Genomic DNA, 15,838 nt, shown 5'->3' on the forward strand with positions numbered 1-15,838 from the left:
CATGATGGAGGCTCATGTTGATGTCAAGAGTGGGAAACCAATTAGGAACATCTCATTTGACTTCATGCACATACTTGTCAGACCACAGAAATATACTGATTGCCCTGATCTGGGAAAGGAGATCCATATGAGGAAATCTGTTTCCCAGTGCATTTTCTTGTGATATGAGATCCAGGTGCCCAAGAATGTACTGGACAAGGACCCCTCCCAACCTGGAATAATAGCCTCTTGGTAATGTGTATATGTTTCTCCTGCACTGCATGTGTGCTACAGGTGAGAATGTTAGAATGGAGAGAGATATGAAACAGAGCTCAGGTGATCAGCACTGTCAAAAGTGAGAGTGTCCATAATTTCTTTGGTGGTGGTGAGATCCTTGCTCATAAAAGCATACAAGGTTGAATCCCAGATTAGGGTTTGCACAAATAGAATGATACATAAGAACAGCCCCACTGGATCAGGCCATAGGACCATCTAGTCTAGCTTCCTCTATCTCACAGCGGCCCACCAAATGCCCCAGGGAGCACACCAGATAACAAGAGACCTCATCCTGGTGCCCTCCCTTGCATCTGGCATTCTGACATAGCCCATTTCAAAAATCAGGAGGTTGCGGATACACATCATGGCTTGTACCCCGTAATGGATTTTTCCTCCAGAAACTTGTCCAATCCCCTTTTAAAGGCATCCAGGCCAGTCATCATCACCACATCCTGGGGCAAGGAGTTCCACAGACCGACCACACGCTGAGTAAAGAAATATTTTCTTTTGTCTGTCCTAACTCTCCCAGCACTCAATTTTAGTGGATGTACTCTAGTTCTGGTGTTATGTGAGAGTGTAAAGAGCATCTCCCTATCCACTCTGTCCACCCCCTGCATAATTTTGTATGTCTCAATCATGTCCCCCCTCAAGCGTCTCTTTTCTAGGCTGAAGAGGCCCAAATGCTGTAGCCTTTCCTCATAAGGAAGGTGCCCCAGCCCCGTAATCATCTTAGTCGCTCTCTTTTGCACCTTTTCCATTTCCACTATGTCTTTTTTGAGATGTGGCGACCAAGGGGGGGGGGCAGAGCTAACTTTCAGCGAAGTTGCAGTGAACTTTGGGGGTTCCCGAAGAGACTGCAAAATAGATATGTTTTCATGTGCCTAAACAACTAAGGCACGCTTTGGTGCCAGGAAGACGGTACGAAGAGCTGAGAGCTTGGACGGGGGGGGGGTCTTTCGAAACAGGCAATTTCAAGGATTTCTCTCTGTTTTGCTCTGTGCTGAAGCATATCTATCCCGGGCGACATCTTTGAGAAGCTCGGAGAGCTGAAAACCCGTCCTCCCATGGCCTAGATACAACAACATTGCAGCGAAAAAAGCTATTAAGAGTGAGTGAACTTGGCTCGTTAAAAAGTTTTACTGAGAACTGTAAGTAAGAAGTCTGGAGGAGGAGGAGATAATTCAAGATTATTCATGCTGGCCATTAGCCACCCAGGGGGGGAATAGGTGAATTGGTATTTCCCCTGCTGGAGTAAGTACAAGGTTATATTTTTTTTTAATGGTATATACCGAAGAGAAATAAATAAGTAATCTTCAATGAAGGAAATAAAGTCTACCTTCATTTTCCCAGCAAAAAGCCTTTATTTAAGCCTGGACACTGCTGGTTTCGGTTTCGGTTTCTCAGCAAGAGGCTTGAATTTTTTTTTCCTTTTGGTCATTTAAAGGCATACTAACCTAATTTGACTGTGGATTTGATTGACTTTTTTTGGATATAAAAATTTGGAAAGTAGCCCTGGATACAAAATTAGAAAGTAGCCCTGCAGGAAGTGGCTCGAGTTGGTGTTGATAAAAATGGCTTTTGAAAATCTAAAAGATGATCATGAAAGCCAGGCCTTGTTGGTGGACTTTCTGATGGATTTTAGAAGAGAAATGGAGCAACAAGTCAGAGAACTCTCTGAACAAATTGGGCAAATAAGCTCCTCCCTTGTAAACTCGAGGGAACAGATTATAAACAATAGAGAAGAAAAAAGAATGGATCAGATGTCAGGTGAAGTTAAAGAAGTGGAGTATTTTGAAATGTGACACGAGATGGAAGAAGCAATTGTTATAATAACTGGGAATCTTAAGGAAGAAAAAAGACGAAATGTTCAGAGAGCAAGCTGTCTCAAGAAGAGGAAGAATTTATGGATTGAATTCAAGAATAACAGAATGAAAAAGAAGAAAGAAAAACAGAGGGGGGGACTTAAGAAGAAAAAGAAGAAGTGGAAGAACCAGTAGGAGGACTAAGAGGGAACACCAATAAGATAGAGTACAAAGTAAACAATAAGAAGAAGGGCGAAATGGTTGAATAATAAATAGAATTTTTTTTTTAACATATTAAATTAAAATAGATGTAAATGAAAATTTGAAATATAAATATTGTGGAAATTAAGTGGTATTAAGATAAATATTTTATTAATTAGATTAAACTAAAGTGGATGAAAAGGGAATTTGGAATATAAGTATTGTGAAAATTAAAGTGGTAAATATATGAAATAAATTAGATGGAACTGTAATTTTGGAATATAAGTATTGTGTAAAATATAGTGGTATTAAGACAAATAAAAGGGTTATTTTATAAAAAAAAAGAAGGTAAATAAAATAAATTATAGATGTCAATTTATTTTGGAGAAAATATTAAACCTGTATTTTGGGTTAATAAATATGTGGTGGATAAGCGAAGTATAATATTATTGTAATTGGAGAAATTTTTTTTAGATGTGATATTAGAAATTAAGAATCAGATAAGAGATTGTATTTTAGAGGTTAGTTTAGTGGTAAGAAGAGTCTATAAGTAAAAATTTGAAGCCTTTTTTGATTGGATAGTTAAGGAAAATGATGTATAACATGTTATAAGAGATATTGAAGGAGGTAATACCATGGTAATCTGAGACTTCTTTTTTAGATGTCATATTAGAAATTAAGAATCAGATAAGAAAGATTTTATTTTAGAGACTAGTTTAGTGGTAAGAAGAGTGTATAAGTAAAAGTTTGAAGAGTTTTTTTTTATGATGGGATAGATAAGGTTAGAGGAAAAATATGGAATGTTAAAGTATTAACCAGTTGGGTTAAAGAATATGATAATTTTTGTATTGATTATTAATTTTGTTTGGATTAATGTTTGTTGTAATCGATGGCCACCACCCTCGTGTGTAACCTATGTAGTCCTAGCCCTAAGTCTATCCAATTTTCCTTACCTGTATCTGTAATAAATAAATAAAGCATTATATATAAAAAAAAAAAGAAAAAAAAGAGATGTGGCGACCAGAACTGGACACAATACTCCAGGTGTGGCCTTACCATCGATTTGTACAACAGCATTATAATATTAGCCGTTTTGTTCTCAATACCTTTCCTAATGAGTGCAAGCATAGAATTGGCCTTCTTCACTGCTGCCGCACATTGGGTCGACACTTTCATCGACCTGTCCGCCACCACCCCAAGATCTCTCTCTTGACCTGTCACAGACAGCTCAGAATCTCAAAACACATAGATGAACAGGCCTTGCTGAGGGAGAATCAGCATGGCTTCTGTAAGGGTAAGTCTTGCCTCACGAACCTTATAGAATTCTTAGAGAGATGAGACTTGTTCCCAGAATGTTTTCAGATTGTTAGGGTCACCCCATTTTATGCACCAAAAGGGCAAATATCACTGTTTTAGGGCCTCTGCACCACTGTAGTGATGTGCATTCATCCCCTCCCCCACTGTAATTAAAAATGAAACTCTGGCATTTTTTTTTTAACTTAAGGGACTAGACTTTGTAATCCATTTTGGTTGAAACCCTTCAGTAAAATACCTGTAATCAGCTGTGGAACATAGTGTTGCTAAATGAACCATTAGTACATACTAAGTGTGAAATATTCAGTCATATTTCTCGCTTTGCATAATCTCTCTGTCTCTCTCACACACACACAGGCTTCCCCCCTTCTCTCATTTCTACTGGTTATTATTCATTTGAAACTCTGTGGGTGTTTATGCACCTGAAATGCTGAAACACAGGTACATTTTTCAGGTATTGGCTTGAGTCATTAGCTTCAGTCACCAGGTGTCTGAAGTTTGTTACTGAGATTTTCTGGGGCTGCTCAAGTGTGGTCTGCTTCAAGTATGACTTTGATAAGGATCTATACACCAGCACCTTGGACAGTGTCCCCAAAAGCCTGCAATTACTTGCACTCATGGTGGAGAAACACACCATTGGGATATAAAGTATATGGAAACACGTGGAAATTTTTCTGAAGACTTTTTTTTTCTTCTGAAATCCTTGTAAAGGGACCAAAATACAAAATCAGTACATTGTACATGTTTTCTACTCACAGAATTAAATGAGAAGCATACAGAATTGGCATGTGACACCCCAAAGATTTGGATGTAGCGGGAAACATTTGACAATCTGACAGTTATGTTGATATTTGAGAATATTTTATAGCAGACATGCAGCAGCCCTCAACAACTGGCCATATCTGACATGTGATTTTCAATATTTGACAGTTTTGGCCAACTGGCAGTGCTAGTCGAAAACTCATTTCATATAGCAGACCTAATAATATTCATGGTGCCTGCTGTGGGCCAAAAGTGACATCATTAAGGAAGAAATGGTGTCATTAAGCAGATGATGGCCAGGAATAAGTATTTTGTTTTCAATTAGGAACTCATCAACTGCAAATGATAGAAGAGAAAAGATGTAAATCCTGATTACATTTTCAAGATATGGAAGAGTGCGGTCCTCTTTTAGGAGTGCCACTTCTACTGAGATGTCATTCCACGGCTCAGCAGCTGAGAGGTGCTCTGCAAAGTGATGCTTCAGCAGAAGCCAAGTGGGTAGTCTGCGTGGTATTTATGCTCCCCCAGTGCCTCAGCAGCAGCCCTCTCACACCCCTCTTGGTCCGCAGCTTCCCCCATAGTGTCCCTTGCCTTCTGAGGTCTTCTTCTGTCTCTCCTTCCCAGAGCCTCAGCAGAAGTGCTGCTGCTGAAAGGGCAGCTCTGGGAGAGCCCAATTATAATGGAGGCCAGATAAAGAGCTTATGGGGGCCACATCAAGCTCATGTGCCTTATGTTTGACACCCTTGTACTAGTCAATATTTGACAAGATTTAACATGATCAGTCAATATTTGACAGCCAATATGTAGAAGACGTTAATATTTGACAGAATGAGATATACAGCAATCAAATGTGACAGTACCTGGCACAAGACATGCAGTCAGCAGTCAGGGCAGGAGGTCTGGTCTAGAGGGTAGAGCCTCCGTCTGCCTGAAGATAACATCCACAAGGTCGCCAGTTCAAGGCCACCAGCACCGTGTGACCTTGAAGCAGATGACAAGCTGAAGTCGAGCTATTTCCATCTGCTCTGAGCGTGGGAGGATGGAGGCCAGAATGTGAAGCCAGATTGGAATGTAACACCTTGAATGTAGTGGTTCTTGAAAGAAAGAACCTTCTTTCAATTGTAAAAATCCCTATTTAATAAGGGATTTAAATAAAAGCCTGCCTATGTAAACCGCCTTGAATAAAGTCTTGAATAAAGACCAAGAAAGGCGGTATATAAATACCTATTATTATTATTATTATTATTATTATTATTTTGCTACACAAACTGCACTCTTTCTGCTCTATGACTAGTACTTCCTATCAAAACACCTGTGCAATACAATTTTTTTTACTTCAAATCCCACTTTTTCCTGTGAAGTCTTTGGCACAACCTTGGACATCCCAATAATTCCCCCTGCCGATGCCACCCGAGAATGTGCTGCAACCTGTGGGATGGGGAGGTACTCCCTCACTGACCTGCTGGGTCTACTAGGACCTGCACCAGAGATTTTGCTGGTGGAAGTCTGAGTGAATACAGGAAGACAGATCAAGGCTGGGAAGGGGGATAGAATATTGACGGCACCCTTCTTGGCCTCAATTGACAGCTCTCCACACCCTTGTCTCTGCCCCATTCCTCTGCCTCCTTGCCCTCTTCTGCCCACTCCTGCTGCCCTCCATGCTGATTTATCTGTATTTGTCTGAATACAAAAATCCCACAAAATTTTCACTTGTTTATTTTCAATAACTTTTTCCGCTCTGTGTTCCCACCAGTTTTTGGACACTGGAATATTATCCTGGAACATTATTATTATTTTCCTAGATGTGTCCTTTAAGGGCTTCTTTTAGCCAACATCATCTTCAGTCAAGGCCAGGGCCAACTTCAATTCTGTGAGCGCCTTTCCCTTTTCTCCATCCAATAATCCATCTCTTCCTCTTCCCCCTCACCTTAGAAGTCTTCCAGATTTCATTTAAATGGAGGAAAGAGCTTGTGTGGCACATGCTCAGAAGAACATAAAATGACAGGACATAAAGTACAAGCCCATAGCAGAGCCCATTATCTGTTTAACCTCTAGACCGCAGACATTTTTGTGGCACTCCAGACTGAATGACAAACCAGTTCGGCTTAAATTGAATTCCTCTCCTCTTTATTGAATTCCTATGAAGTGTATAAAAGATAGAAAATAATCACAACAAATGTTTGTAAAATAGACTTCTTTTTGCCCAATTCAACCTTGAATGTATCCAAGAATTGGCCTTAGACCCTGCTGAATTTGCCCCTCTTCTGTCACTTGGAGTGAAAAATGGTGTTCCTGTTGTCACTCAGACTTTTTATTAAACATTGAGTAAACTTATGACAACCTAAATGCTTGTGGAGCTGCCCACCTACTGGCTTTGTCACCTCTGAAAGACTTCAGAAATATCTTTTAGGTTGCAATCCTAGACATGCTTTCATGGGAGAAAGCCCCATTGAACACAATGGGACTTATTTCTGAGTAGACATGCATAGGATTGTGTTGATAAGATCTCAAGAGCTTGCCATGCTTGTGGAGTGATTGATTCAGTTAGTGATTTACTATGCCTGCCTGGCAGATGTGCCTGGAGGGAGGGATTTAAGGGCCCTGAATCTCCTTATTCAAGGAGAGTTGGAAGTTCGAATCCATGTCTAGCTTGGACCATTCTTGAAGTGGCATGCACAGCCCTATGTGTGACTGTGATTCTGTGGTTGAATTCTGGGGAACACGTAGAGGGGACTTAGCACACCCCAGTTCCCCATAGGGTTTGCTAAGTCATGACCCCCTGACTTCTAAAAGCAATTGAGAGGTGATCATCACAAAAGGTATGGTGATGACGTCCCCTTTTCCCTGTAATCTGAGCACTGATTTGATTTCTTTCTTATGATAAGACACTTGGATCTATGCTTAGCTTGCTCATCTATTAACAAATTTAACAATTTCTTCCAGAAGACATAAAGGGAAATGCCTCTTATTTTAGGTGCTTGTTTCATTTAGCTTTGCGCCAATGTCATCACAAGGACAGTTCTTTCTCACATTTGTTCAGAGATCAATTGTGGAAGTTCATGCAATGCTACTTCTGATTTGGAAACCCAGCAGGTTCTGGATCCAAGGTTTGGAGGGCTCCTGAGCAAGGTGTCCTTAGATGGGCCCCCTTAATCTGGAAGAGGTGCTCACAGTGATCACTCTCACACTGCTTTGGACATTCATGAATACTCGGTGTGATGTGAGAAATTGTAACAATGGGGAGGTACAACGAGGTCTTCTGCTGCTCATGGGGCTCTAGCAAATCTCTCAGAGCCACCCCTGCATGGAGGTAGAGCAGTGCCCAGTGTCAGAAGGAGTAACCTGCTCTTGAGTTATGAGGAGGGCAGAGGATGGCCACCCCTTTACCTTGTGTTCTGGCCCCATAAGCCACTATTTTTAGAAGGGTATGGGAAGGGCCATGTTATGGCTAAATTAGAGGACTTGGAGAGGGACTTGTGGATCTTGTCAAGGTAGGACTTCCTACCTCTTCTCCTGGCATGGACACTGTGGCATCTAGGCATAAAGGGGTTCACAAGGGACAGAACAGCAACTCTGACTTTGAACTTCCTTTTCTGAAAGGAGGGAAGGTTTAAACAAGATCCTTAATATTATTGGAGAAAACATTTTTGGGTGGTTTAGTTCTTTCTCTCTCTTAACAGGAAAAAATGATCAAAAATAATGAAAACAATCAGTGTTTGAAAGTGAAAGAAGGGCGCCTTTCCCCCCTCCCCCTAGTCCTTTTTCCTACTTTGACATCTCAGTGTTTTTTTTCTCTTTTAGCTGCGGTTTCTGGGATAGGTGATAACTGCCAGTAATAGGATTAGCATTGATTTCTTTAGCAAGAACAGAGATGTGGCAGTTCCAGCCATTTACTGAACTGCCAGCTTTGAAATATCAAAAAAAGAGGAAGGAAAAAAAGAAAGAAAAGAAAAGAAAGAAAGAAAAAGAAATCTGCAGGGGAAAAAAAGCTTCTTGCAGCATTTTAAAGAAAGGAATGCTTATGTGCATTAAAATACACGCACTCACTCACTCATAGAGCCTATATATAAACACACACACACACACACACGCATACATATATATTGCGTGTGTGTATATATAGTATCTCATTTTGTGCTTTTTTTGTTAGAGTGAGATAAAGGATCAAAAGAACTGTCTGTTCGAAGCTTCAAGAAAGCCTTTCTAAAATCATTTGGCTTTCTTTCACTTTCACTTGCTAACATATTTTAAGAGCTAATCTTACATATTTACTATTGTATCCTGACTTTTTTTAACCTTGAAATGCAAGCAAAGGCAGAATGAGAAGAAGAGGAAAAAAGAAAGAGATTCATGAAAGAAAACAGAGGAGGAGATGTTACCCATGGAGGCTGGTTGAATCTCTGGCACGAGCGTCAGTTGGCACAGACCCAGCACTCCCTCATCTTGGATCTTATTCATTCTCCTGATGCCCTAATGTTTCCTCCCAGAATTCTCTTGGTTTTTCCCAGAAAAATTCAGACAGATGAGTGCATCCCATGACCCATTAAGCCTACAGGCCGTGCCCCATTGATGCCTGTTTCAGCACAACATTTCCCACTGGTTTTCCTGTTGGGAATGCACCCTGAATTAACAGCAGTGTGGATTGGTTCAAATGGTTACATATGTTCACCAAAAGATGGCATTCCCTCAAGAACCTTATATTTTGTAAACTCTACCTTGGTGTCTATCCTGAAGCAATGGCTACTAGTACTGGTATTTTATTTTAAAGTCAGTATCTGACACTCACATACTTTAAACATGTGATGTACCTCTTATTTGACAGGCTGATTTAAGTGTTTCTTTTTAAAATTTAGGCCTATAGCAGGGAATTTATACCTCTTGGTTACGTAATCTAGATCTTGGGAGTTTTTTTATTTTGCTTTTTGTCTTGCTTCTTGTAACTGGCTTTATTGTTTAAATTTATTATTTAACCCCTTCTAACTGGGCAAAAGAGGCTCCGTTTTAAGTTGTGCCCTCTCACATTTAGAAAAGGAATCACCTGTCCCTTTTCACCCCAGCATGGCAGTCTTTTCCAGTGGCTGTTGATGGTGTCTAGGGACAGGGAGCTATTTATTATTTTATTTTGCTAGGTAAACTGTGGGAGTTACTTGATTCAATTTCAGAATTACTGATATTCTGGATATATCAGTATAATGGATAAATCAATATAATGGACTCACTGAACTGATCCAGAGATATTCACATGCAGTAGTGGGGTGCTAGTTGCTCCAGATGATTCATGCTGTCAGGTTATACTGATTACATAACTGGCAAGTAGGGGAGGCCGGAACAGAACCCTCCAGTTTCCCCTCCCTATTGCCAGTCCAGCAGTTGTTGCAGATTGTTTATCAGCTAATTTATTAGCAAGACCAAAAGTATTCGAGGAGAGGATTCTTACCCCATCTTGTGAAAGAAATTTTGAAGATTTTAATTTGAGTTGGATGCATCCCAAACTCTGAGATTTCTGAGGTGGGGGCCTGGTGATGTCACAATGCTTCCAAAGGAGAAAAAAAAGGAAGGAATTCTGGTATAAGAGTGGATGCCCAGTAGTCTAGGGGCAGGGCCCAGTGTTGACCCCGAGATGGCTTGAGACTGCCACCCATCCATCTGAGAAGAAAGCAAAAAGCTGGATGAACAGGTTCATTGTTTTGCAAATTGTTGAGGTTCCTTCACCATTGTGTTATGTTGAGAATACAGTTTTCCAGACATAGCCACTAAGACTGTAAGTATATAATATTCAGATTCCCTTAAAATTCTAAGCTGGTTTGTTTTATGAGGAAGAGGTTGCATAGTTCATGGGAGATGAATGCCCCAATCCTATTCAGGAACTTATCTCCCAATAGGATCCCAATGGCCTAGGGGTCTCTTCAGACCTAGCTCTGAGCTCTAAAGCTGGCATATGTCCGAGGAGAGCAGGAGGTGGCGTGGGCTGAAACAAGGAGGAAAGGAAGAGGTGTGCACTTTTGCTGCCGAAGTGCGCCCCCTCCAGCCTGCTCCCTGTTTCCTGCCCTCTCCCTCCAGGAGGTGCCCCGAGCTGAATTACCAGTACTGGGCCGGTGCAGTGGCCACAGCAGTGTGGCTCCCTTTGCACCACAGCTGTTCAGATTGGCCTGGTGGTGGTGCACTGTGTACGCCATTGCAAGGCATTTGAAAACGGCAGGACACTATTCTGCTGTTGTAAATCAGCAGAAAGGATTGGGCTCTTCATGTTTAAAGTTAGCTTATTTGTGTTTCTTTGTGTGTGCGTTGTGTGTTTGCGCGTGAGAGAGCAATCTGAATTCTTGCCATCCGTGTTATTATGGAAATGGACATGTAGACAGGAAAGAAGGAAATTAGCTGCTTCCTGTTAATACTCGATCTAGGTTTTTCAAGCAGTCAGGCTGAGTGCAGCTTGCCTCCATGTTGCTAGAAGACTGTATACCGACCTGTAAAAGGAAGAACATTTTTTCAGTGGTAAGGATCTAAACATTAATGGGTGCATGGGGGGAAGGCATGGAGGGCCTAAAAGATAGGGTTCCCCTGTATCCAATTTTTGTACCCGGGGGGGGGGCTGGAATAGATCCCTTGTGGATATGGAGGGGAGGCTGTATATGCTGTTTCTTCCCCCTTATGCTCTGACTTTGGTATGTAACCCTTGTGTAAGATGCAGGCCAGCTGTATATAATTTTTAATCTTTCCCATAACTATCATAGTTCAGCAAAATCCTGGCCTTGCCTCCTGCTCCCCGCCTGCCTGTCCCTGGGAACGCCCACTGCCCACCCTTCCCCTGTTCCAAAATGCCTTCCTCCTGCCTCCTCCTCACCCTCCTCATGGGCCCCCCCAGACCACTGCGTCGGCCAAGCTCAGCTGACACAATTTACCTGTCTTTCATGGCCTGCGCCAGCACGGGGAGGCCAGTGCACATCCACGTGCCGGCCTATCTCCCCAGAAAGTGGCGCAAAAGTGCCTTACGGCACTTTGCGACGTTTTTGGGCCAGCTCAAGGGACTTGCCCAAGTGAAGGGCAGTATTGCGCCCTAAGTCTCTCTAAAATCTTTTAAATGTAGAAAATCATTGCAGAAAATTAACATCATCATATTTAGGCTCAAACTAGAATGGAAAGTGTCCTGTTAGCACCAAAACTTATTTCTGCAGCAGCTGTAGTCCCACAGCTGTGCCCCTGAATTCCTATATACTTCTTCATGGTAAGCGCATTCACAAGGCAAAGTGCTACTGTAGCAAGCCGGTTTCCTCCCAGATATGACACTGTGTTAAGGAGTGTCAAGAATGCATTCCTTAGCCCAGCAGATATGGCCTTCAGTAGCAGCAGCTGCTCCACACCCAGTATCCCATGTGGTTAGTGAGGCCAGGTAAGATAAGAAAATATAAGATCCCAGGAATTTCTGGATCCTCTCCTTTGACTCCTGTAGTAATGGACCTGGCCCTATGCTGCCCCAGGGCTGGGTCCACATCACCCCCACATAACACTGCCTTCCCCCCCAGATACTTACTGAAGTGCACAGAGCCTCATGCTCTTGTGCTATTGTGATCTTAAAGAGTACTTTTAGTTTTGCGGAGAAAATGGAAGAACTCTTTAAGATTGCACTAGAAGCCTCAGAAGGCTTCTCAAGCCCATCAGAGCATCGTGCAGGGCTTTGCCTGCCCATGGAATGGCTCTGATGGGCAGGTGGAGGCAACAGAGGTGGGGGTGCAGTGGGTGCAGTGCCTGGGGCTTTTGTCGCTCTACTCCCCCCCCCAGGCCCACCATTGAGCTCCTGGGCCCACTTCTTGACCATGGGCCTGGATACAAATTAATCGCTGTACCACTTTTTATGGGCCCTGTCTGTACCTATGGGTACAGACACCTGTAGAGCTACTCTGGGGTTTGGGGTTTTCACCTGTAGAGCTACTCTGTCATGGAAAGGAAACACAAATCCAAGGGTGTAGAGGTACTTTGTCCACATCTAAGTGACAATATGTGCAAAACCTGTGTGATTAATGTTTACACCTGGTTGCTGGGGTTCCTGGGTAGAGTCCTGCATTGGCCTCCCCCATGACAACCCACCTCCTGATGGCATGTTGAGTGCTAACACTGGTATTAAGGGTTTGGGGGCTGGCCCAACTCAGTGGGCCCTCTGATGAGTGAGGGTCCCTTGACCAGTGCCCAATCTGCCCAATCTCTAAAGCCACCTTTATGTCCCCTGGGCACTGAAAAACAGAAGTTCTGAAATCTCCTTATGATGGTGGATGGGAAGTTTTTTAAAATTACTGGGAAGGCCAAGATATACTAGGCATCTCTACATTCTGCCTGCAATTTTTTAAAAACATAATCTAAAAGAGAAACAAGCAAACAGAAGAGATGCGACTATGAACTCCCTAGACTTAAATGTCAGCCTTTGTGACCAGGCATTTTAATATTTGCTATTGTGTCCTTTTCTTTCCCCATGCTGCTCATGGTGAATAACAGTCTTTTAAAGACTGGAGTCATTAACTTGCCTTTAAGGCTTAACTTGATTGTATTCCTGCATTCAAGGATAGCGGTTCAAAATGAGAAGTTTTATGGACTGTTAGTACATTTTATTGGTGATTGGCAAGTAGAGTTCCGTTTCAATCTCCCACTTCTTTGAAAATCAGGATAGGAACAATGGTGAGTTCTTACAGGGGCTAGAAACACTGATGCAACAATGCTCCCTACAGACCACTCTCAGGGACCACTACACTGAGAATTCCCACCTTTGGCACCACAGACTTACCTGTATATCTGCTAGGTCAGTGCTAAATGTGCTCTCATTTTGGTTTTCAGACTGAAAATAGTGCTTTCAGGAGGCAGTGGTATTTCTTTGAAAAAGCCCTATTTCTGAGGAGCTGGAGGACCTCTACTAGCCTTGATCAAAGTAGTGAGGAAACAATGAACCATCCCCATTTCTCTATACGTAGTTCACACATGTGTGTAGCTGACACAGTCATGTTAGTCTCAGGTCATCAGGACTTTTGTAGCAACAGCTAGAGCATGTACAACAATGAAGGGATAATTGTAGAAGGGAGGGAGGGAGAGGCTAAGTAGGTTGAACTTCAGAGTCTGGCCAACCTGCCCCCTGCTTTGCCTCCATCAAAACTTAAGCATTCTGGAATGCTGAGTGTTACCTGGACAGGATGTAAATGGACAACAGGCCCTTAAATAGTTCTTTGGCACTTAGAAAGCACTGCACTTATGACCCAATCTTATCCTCCTATGGTAGGAGATCTTGTGATCCACTGCCATAGGTACTCTTGTGGTGTCACAAAAGCCGTGTTGTCATTGTGCTTGATGGAGCAACTGGTGGAAATGGTCATTGGTGCTGTGCATGTGCCAGACTTGCATGAATGCTCTGGAGGCAGGGTGGACTGTGGGTGGACCATGGACATCCAAGGCAGGTTTGAGCAGGGAGGGAAGAGGGTGGGGCGGGGGAGTGGGGAATTGGCTGAAGGGGGATGGATCACAATGGCAAAAGTACACACTGGATCCTGTCCCCCTTTTTTCCATCTTGCTCTGATCTGTTCAGAATATGCTACATAGCTGGCATGGGTCTCAGGATACTAATATGCGGCCTGTAGGCCTACCGAGGAGTAAATAACTGGGCAAAGAGGCACTTATTCAAATAGTGCTCCTCCTATATTGGGCTGCTAGTTAGCACTGCTTGCTGAGTGCCTATGTCTTAGGCTAAGGGGAAAGTGGCAGCTGCTTACCACTTCCATCTATCCGTGTCTGGGCCCACTCTGGGGAAGGAAGGAAGGTACAAGAAACAGCTGCTGCATTTGCCTATCACCCTCCCAGTCAGGAGGATGAAAGGCAAATAGGCAAGTGACACTGACACCTGCACAGATCACTCCTAGAGGGTGATTCACCACCTCCAGCCCAATCCACCTTAGTGGATCCTGGCTGATCAAGCAACAAGAGCAGTGGCAACAATCACTTGGGCCCATGTGAATCTCCATAGAGATGCCATTGAAATGGTGGCCCTGTGATGCTTTAGCTTGGAACCAAGTGATAACTCCCAAATCATGAAGTTTTCTCCATTCCCTATTTGTCTCTTGATTCTGAGTTCCAGCTAACCAACTTTTGGCACTTTATAAATAATGCAGCAGAGTATAGTACAATATAAAGCAGCTCATATATATTGTGCAATTTTCTGTTTGGCACGTTTCAGAATGTATCCCTGGATTCCTATCGTTTGTAATATACAAGAGCTGGAAATGAGACCAAATTGGATTATTTGCACACAGTCTTTTTCCCCCCCCCTCTTCCCAGGAGCTGAAAGCTTGCTATTCAAATGTTCCTTTTCTTTGTCACCTACCAGCGAGCAATGATTCTTAGGGGTTGTTTGGAGGTGATATATGCCACAGAATGTTTTGGAAATTACATACAGCGAACAAAGGCAACACAACAAAGGGGAAAAAAAGAGGCACAAGTTGCATTTGGAAAAGTATTCTAATGCCTTTTGTCATGCTTTGTTTCGCACATACAAAATAAGTCCCTGAAATTTCAAAATGGCTGAGAGGGAAGGGTGCATTTTGGAGAGGGTGAAAAGGGAGGTGCAGCACCCTCTGGCAGCCACATGGCTATGAAAGGAAAGAGGAAGAGGCTGGGAAGTCACAAATGGGCCCAATGTGCTCGGTCAGTGAGACACAAGGGAGAGAGCAGTGTCTGTAAATCATATGTTTGTAAGAAATAATGAATCAGCTTCCTACATAGGACTGGGTGCCTGCAAGCCTCCTTGGTTGGCAACCTTCAGTCTCGAAAGACTATGGTATAAGCCTACAGCACCCAGTATTCCCAGGCGGTCTCCCATCCAAGTACTAACCAGGCCTGACCCTGCTTAGCTTCTGAGATCAGATGAGATCGGGCATGTGCAGGGTAAAGCCCTGATGGATCTGTTCAAAGGCCTGTCTAATCCAGCCACCTGTATCTCACAGTGGCTCACCAGATGCTTCAGGAAGCATGCAACAAGATACCTCATCCTGTTGCCACTCCATATTGGATATTTTATTAACCCATTTATCGGGGTTGAATAGGCTATCCCAGAATTCGGCATTCTGAGGTAGCCTACTTCTAAAACCAGGAGGTTGCATGTAAACTTATGCAACCTCATGGCTTGTAACCTGTGATGGACTTTTCGTCCATAAATCTGTCCAATCCCCTTTTAAATGTACCTAGGACTGGTGCCATCACCACATCCTGTGGCAAGGAGTTCCACAACTTAATTACATGCTGGGTAAAGACATATTTTCTTTTGTCTGTTCTAACTAATTAATTAATCCCTGCTAATTGGGTAAGAGGCACTTTTTCAAGTGGGTGTTCCTTTTTTTAGCAGGGGGAGAGTAACTGGCCCACCTCACCCCAGCACTGTCTGTTCCAGTGGCTATCTGCTGGTATTCATTTGCATCTTTTTAGATTGTGAGCCCTTTTGGGACAGGGAGCCATTTAGTTATTTGATTTTTCTCTGTAAA

The 15,838-nt window shown here is 42.8% G+C and overlaps 1 pseudogene; it reads right to left on the reverse strand.

Annotated features, from left to right (window-relative positions):
- Positions 1-15,143: 15,143 nt before the first annotated feature.
- On the reverse strand, positions 15,144-15,261 carry LOC136646434 (5S ribosomal RNA; annotated as a pseudogene).
- Positions 15,262-15,838: the final 577 nt, after the last annotated feature.

This window comes from Tiliqua scincoides, chromosome 3 (genome assembly GCF_035046505.1).
Source record: "Tiliqua scincoides isolate rTilSci1 chromosome 3, rTilSci1.hap2, whole genome shotgun sequence".
NCBI lineage: Eukaryota > Metazoa > Chordata > Lepidosauria > Squamata > Scincidae > Tiliqua > Tiliqua scincoides.